The sequence below is a fragment of the Alligator sinensis genome, unplaced genomic scaffold (assembly GCF_000455745.1).
Source record: "Alligator sinensis unplaced genomic scaffold, ASM45574v1 scaffold301_2, whole genome shotgun sequence".
Lineage (NCBI taxonomy): Eukaryota > Metazoa > Chordata > Crocodylia > Alligatoridae > Alligator > Alligator sinensis.
The window spans coordinates 942,635-949,165 of record NW_005841874.1 but is presented as its reverse complement, the minus strand read 5'-3'; positions in this window follow the sequence as shown (position 1 = coordinate 949,165).

Genomic DNA, 6,531 nt, shown 5'->3' with positions numbered 1-6,531 from the left:
GCTCGATGTTGCAGCAAAGCATGCATCCCAGGAAAAACTTCTTCGCTGTTGGAGCAGGGAGGCAGCGGAACAGGCGCATAGGGAAGCCACGGCCTCTCCATCGCTGGAGGTGTTCAGGGAGAGGCTGGGCAGCCACTGCTCAGGGGGATCTAGGCATAGAGATGCTGTGTTTGACTTCAGGTATTTTCCAGGCTTCTGGGCTTTGCTAGTTGTCCCCTACCCTCTTTCTGCTACATGTGTCAGGAGGGTTTTAAACCTTTCTCAGAGGCCTTGGGTGCTGGCTGCAGCCCAGGCTGGGGATGATGACTGGACTGTGCCCATGCTCCTGCTGGGACTTAGGTCTGACCATCTGCTCAAGGTCAGACTTGCCACGCTGGGGCCAGACTTGCCACATTTACTCCCGGTCAGATTGGTACGGACGTGGGTGGGAAGGGATTTTCCTTCCTCTGTATTGGAAGCACAGCTGTAGAGGATCTCTTGAGCATATATTAACACCGTTTTATAGAAGCAGGACATTGGCTGCTGTGATCCCCCTGCCTCCCCTGTGGCAGGTTCGGGCATGATGTCTTGTCTTGTGCCAGGGTTGATGGTAGTTGTACTAAGAGGTTAGATGATGGATTTGCCTGGGGTGGTTTGGACAGGGCTGGTCCTGCCTCAGGCAGGGAGCTGGACTCCGGAGGGCCCTTCCAGCCCCACTTCTCCGTGACTCTTGCCATGGGCCATAGGGCCCCGTCAGCTCCGTAGAGGGGCTGTTCTGAGTTGTCCTTCTCCAGCCAGGGCCCATGTCTGGAAGCCCTGCTTACACACCCCTGTGCCAGCCAGGTACTGAGTTGTCCACATGGGGAGAGGCCACATCCCCACAACAACAAGCCCCATCTCTGGCAGGCAGGAAACTGGTACCTAGAGACAGGTGCCATCTGTCAGGAGGAAGAGGCAACCTAGCACATGGGGTGGGGATGGGAGAGTTGCCAGGAGTGTGTGGGGGTGCTAGGGTGGCATGAAGAAGTGGGCAAGGAATAGGTGGGGAAAGCAGGGCAGAATATCGGGGCACCTGGGCACAGGAACTGAGTGAGGGTACCCAGGGGAGCCCCAGAGCAGGTGGGTGCCTGGCTGCCCACAGAGCTCATGGGACACTGGCCCCACTTCCCACAGGCCCCTTTCCCTCCAGAGCAGATTCCCCATAGAAAATCAGTCATGAATTTCAGGAGTCTCCCTGCTGCCCCATTGCCATGAGCTAGTGCCCAACTGCGGGCACAGCACAGGGTCCCTGGGGAGGCAGTGCAGAGCAGACTCCCCCCACTCTTGGCATCACCGTTGCGGAGGTGGGAGGACACAGCATCGTGTCAGTATGGGCATGGGATCCTGCTCAGACTGCAGAAAGCACAGAGCAGGCTGAGCCCAGGGGCGGGGGGGGGAATACCAGGCCCCATGGCAGGGAGACAAAGGGCAGTGGGGCCCAGCATCCCCATAGCGGGCATGGTACTGTCATGGCTTGGCTCAGCCAGCACCCTGCCCTGGCAATTGCTCTGGGTAGAGGGCACTGGTGTCTGGGCCCAGCTCCTAGGGCAGCCTCAGGGACCTTCACGCCCCTCCCATGGGGAAGGGGAGACCCCCACGCACTGCCAGTCCTGGTGCGGGGCAGCCTGGTGGGTTGTGCTCTGTCAGCCAGTCAACCGCAGCACAGCCCCTCTGCTACAAAGCATTGGCAGAGACTCACAGTGCCCAGGAGCTGAGAAGGGCTGGCCTTGCCCTGCAGAAACTGCATGAGTGTATGTCTTATGTTGGGGGACACGACTATGCACGTGTGTGTCTATGTGTGTGCCCATGTCAGCCGTGCCATGGGTGGGACATGCTCTGAAATGGGGCATTGCAGTGGATGGCACTGTCAGGCTGGGCCTGCCAAGGGCGGGGGTGTGCCACGCAGTGCTCCATGGCTGCCTGGGCTCCTGCACCCCTGAGATACACATGTGTGCACACTGCATACACATGGCTCCTACTGCACACACGCACACAGACACCCACACCTAGAATGCCCCTGCTACATACCCCCAACACACACAGGGCCCCTGTACACACCCCCTCCCCCTTGCGCGTGCACGCACGTACGCACGTGCGCGCGCGCGCGCGCACACACACACACACACACACACACACAGAGTCATGGACACAGTGCAGACTATCTACACTGCATCCCACCAACACAGTCAGGCCCATCGGATCCAGGGCCTTGGGCCAGGGGGCAGGGCCTGGGGTAGGGGCAGGGGGATGGGGTAGGGCACTGGAGCAGCAGAGGGAGCAGAGAGCAGGAACCGCCAATCGCCCGGGCACTCTCCTGCACGGGCAGGAGTGGGATGATAGTGATGGAGTGATCCGGGCCCCTCTGCCCCAGGCTGAAGGCCCGCACTAGTGAGCGAAGGGCTGGCTCCAGGGCTGGGCTGGGAGCTTTCAGGGAGCTTATCCCACAACTGCCCACCAGGGGGAGCCTCAGACCCTCGCAGTGCCCGGGCCAGCGCAGGGCAGGACCCCGCCCAGGGTTTGCCCAGGCTGCTATAGTGGGCAGGGGGGCACACTGAGCTGCTCGATGTTGCCGGGAGCTCCAGGCCGGGACAGCCCCAGGGTCCCCACAGACTCAACTGCACCCAGGCCTGGGCACCGTGCTGGGTTGTGCCCACAAGCAGGGTGGGTGCTAATGAACTCTTAGACCCCGATTGCCTGCAAGGAGATCGGGCTTTGCAAGCCAGGCATGAAGGGGAGTGGTGTTGCCACTGCAGCCCTTCCCTCCCCCGGCTGGGCACAGGGACAGAGGTCACTGCCCCTTGGCTGCTGCTCCTTGGGGGGAGCTGGCAGCTGGAAGCACTGCAGCAGGTGAGCGCAGCAGCTACAGTCACCCTTTGTGGCTACGGGCATGCAGGGCTCTCTGTGCCCGGTGTGGGAGGCAGGCACCCACTTCCTGGGATGAGGTGCCCACGGGGCTAGCACAGGGAACAGGGAGGCCCCTTGTACCCTGACAGGACAGAGGGGGTGGCATGAATGTGGCGAGCCCAGCTCAGGGGCCGGGACCTGCCCACGGGGCACATGGGGCTGGGGAGAGCAAGGAGCTTTCCCAGGGTGGCTGCCCAGGGAGCAGGGTAGGGAGAGGCAGGCATGGGGGTGAGGGGTCTCTGAACAGTGCCTCCAGGGAACAGGAGCTGGACTGGGGGGTGGTCTAGGGGTTCAGGCCCTGCCCTGGGGGCCTCTGGGGGTACTGGGGGATGAGTGCCTCCTGCAGGCTGGGGCACCTTCTGCTGGCCACGTGGGGTGGGTGGCCAGAAGAAGATGGCCCCCTTTTCCCCCCACTGCAACAATGCTGGAGACTGGCTAGTGGTGTACTACAGGCCCCGCCCCCAGGGCCAAGCCCCCTGCCTGGCAGCTTGCCCAAGCTGTTTTGTGCCCTGCCATGTGCAAGCATTCCCGCCCCCACACCCCCACAGCCCCCACTGCGGGCCGAGACCTGGGCTGCTCCCGGCTTATCAGCGTGGAGGGGCTGGGCGATTGCACCCCCCCACCCCAATGCTGGAGGGGCACGGAGCCCACGCCAGGAACACGGTGTCCAGCCCTGTCCGGCAGGAACAGCTGATAACAAGGGATGAGGGAGGATGTACGAAAGAGGCTGGTGGGGGCCATGCTGACCCAGGGGCAAAGAGCAGGGCTGCCAGGGGCGGGTGCTTGGCTCCAAGTCAGGAGGAGGCTGATGCTCTGTGCTGAGAAGACACCGTTCTCCCCCTGCTGAGCAAGGGCAGCCATCACCATCTCCCACCCCCCCGGGGTCCCTGCCAGCCCCCGTGGTCGGGCCCATCCCTGGCTGGTGGGCTTCAGTTGCCCCAACAGACCTGCCTCCGCCAACACACCCCCTGCCTCGCTCAGCCTGGCTACACCCCCAGCCTCCACCACACCCTGCAGCCTGCACTCCCTGGGGTGACCCGCTGCAGCCACCCAGAGGCACGGGGCTACTGCTGCTCGGCATGGGACATCAAGGGCCCCGCAGGCATGTGGCTCCCTGCCCATGGTCTGCCATGCCAGAGCGAAGACATTAGCCATACCTTGGCCTCTTCCTGATCTCAAGCTGGAGGAAAGTAGCAGGGTGGGGTCCAGATCCCCACATGGATGCTCAGGCCTAGGCAGTCCTGCCAACACCTCTGCAGTGCAATGGCCTGGGCATGGCCACCGTCCCTGGATGAGCTGTGCTGGTACCAGGGCTGGAATAGCCTTTCCCAGCAGAGGCCCAATCCCTGCCCCTGCCACAGGCCAGGAGCAGGGCTTTTCCAGGCTGCAGCTGTTAGTCCCAGGGCAGAAAGGGCTGAAACCAGAGACCACAGATGTCCCCAGTGGGACCTCACCCTGGAGGCCTGGCCACATCTGTGTCCTGTTCCCGCCAAGGCCAGGCCCAGCACTGGGCTCTCCACTCCCCAGGCCTTGCTGCTGATTCTTGTCCCACCCCATGCAGAGGGTCCTGAGCTGAGGGCACGTGGGCAGGGCCTGGTGTCCCTGCCTGGCAGGGAGGTGGCCAAGACATGGCCATAGGATTTCTGTGGCTCTGCCTGAGCAGTCTGGATGGCCAAGCAACATGGACCGGGGGGGGGGTGATGGACTGCAGCCTGGGAGAGGGCTCCACCTGACCGCGCCAGTTTATACCTGCATGGGGTCCCCTCCCCACCTGCCAGCCCCTGGGAAAGTGAAGGCTGAGCCGGGGGCAGAACAATGAGCTGGACTCTACCAGAGCCCCGGCCACGAACCGGTTTGCACTCAACAATCAGTCACGGGCGGCTGGAACCGCCTGTTCTATCTGTGCCGAGGGCACCGCCTGCCTGGCACCGGGCCAGCCCCTGATGCCAGCCCCCACCTGCCGCCACCAGGTACCCACCGCAACCCACAATGGGGGCAGGTGGGAAGGAAGCTGGGGCCAGGCCTCTGTGGGCAAGGGGTGCTCTGTGCCCCAGCTGGCTGCTCTGCAAGCCTGGCATTCCCCTGCTCGCCTCCTGGGAGCTGAGGGGTCCTGGGAGTCCACCCAGGGTGCGGGCACTAGGGTTCAAGTGCTGATCATATCCCCCTCACGTTTCCCAGGATTGCTGGCCAGGCGTCCCCACAATGCACTGCAGCAAGGCAGGCCAGAGCGGGGGCAGCTGCAGGAAGGGCTGGTCCCTTCAAGGACAACCAGGGCAGCAGGCGCGGGGTCTCACGCCGGTGCGTGTCTACACTACGGAGCAGTGGTGCCTGGCAGGGGGGGTCACCAGCCTTGCTGTGCCAGCTCAGGGCATGTCCCCTTGTGTCCCGGGTGAGAGCTGTGCAGGAGACCCACTGCTGTGCAAACCAGGCAGAGGTGGGGTGGGGGCGGCAGAAGTGGGTGAGTGTGTGGGGCTGGGCAAGGCCAGGGTTTATGAGGGGAAAGGTCCTGCTCTGATGAGCTCATTATCTTCCTTTACAGCCACTGCTTTATTGCTGTTTGCAGGGGCAAAGTCCTGCTGAGGGACAATGGGAGCTGAGGAGGTGGGGGCCAGATCGGTGGGGAGCCGTGGGCCTGACACCGGGTCTCCACAAGGCTGCCTCGTGCCCCCTGTGCTGGGCCCAGCCTCCAGAAAGACCCCCAACTCCTTGAGGATCCCCTAGCATGGCCCCAGCCCCTCCTGGCAGTCTGGAGCCCCAGGCCCCTGCTGGGACTGGTGGTACCTGCGGTGGTGGGTGCCTAGGCAGGCCAGCAGCCCCCACCCCCTGCTCCTGCCTGCCCCATGGGCCTCTGGAGTGCACCCCTCTGTCTGGGGTCTCTCCCTGCTGGGGCAGTGTCTAGGTGCCCTGCGCTGTCTGAGCAGCTCACAGCAGGTTGGCTGTTTCCTTGCAGGGACCAGCCACCTCCTCACCCCCCCAGAGCTGCCCTCCGGGAAACAAGGCGCAGTGGAGGGGAAAGCCTCTGAATGAGGGCAGCAGGCTGGACGGCTCCCAGGCTCCCCACTCCCTGTGTGCCGCCCTCCTTTCCAATCCCTCCACAGGGTTTTGCCCGCGTGCCTGGGCCCCACCGCCCAAATCCAGTTCAGGGGTCATGCCAGGGCACCCAAGCCGGGGCCAGGTGCATTCAGCCTGTGGGCCAAGACGTGGCCAGCGAGGGGGCAGAGCCATGAAGCCAACCTGTGGCCCCGGGGGCTGCTCTGGGGAGGGTGGGCGCTGGCTCATGGCGGGTCAGAAGGAGCCTGGTTTTGCCCGCGTGCCTGGGCCCCACCGCCCAAATCCAGTTCAGGGGTCATGCCAGGGCACCCAAGCCGGGGCCAGGTGCATTCAGCCTGTGGGCCAAGACGTGGCCAGCGAGGGGGCAGAGCCATGAAGCCAACCTGTGGCCCCGGGGGCTGCTCTGGGGAGGGTGGGCGCTGGCTCATGGCGGGTCAGAAGGAGCCTGGGCACGACAGGCTGCCCATGCCCAGGTCCCGAGGCAGCCTCAGTGCCCGCCTGCCCTGGGTGCCCAGGATCGGCTGCCCGGGGGCACCCCGCTCTGCCGCCCGCCGGCAC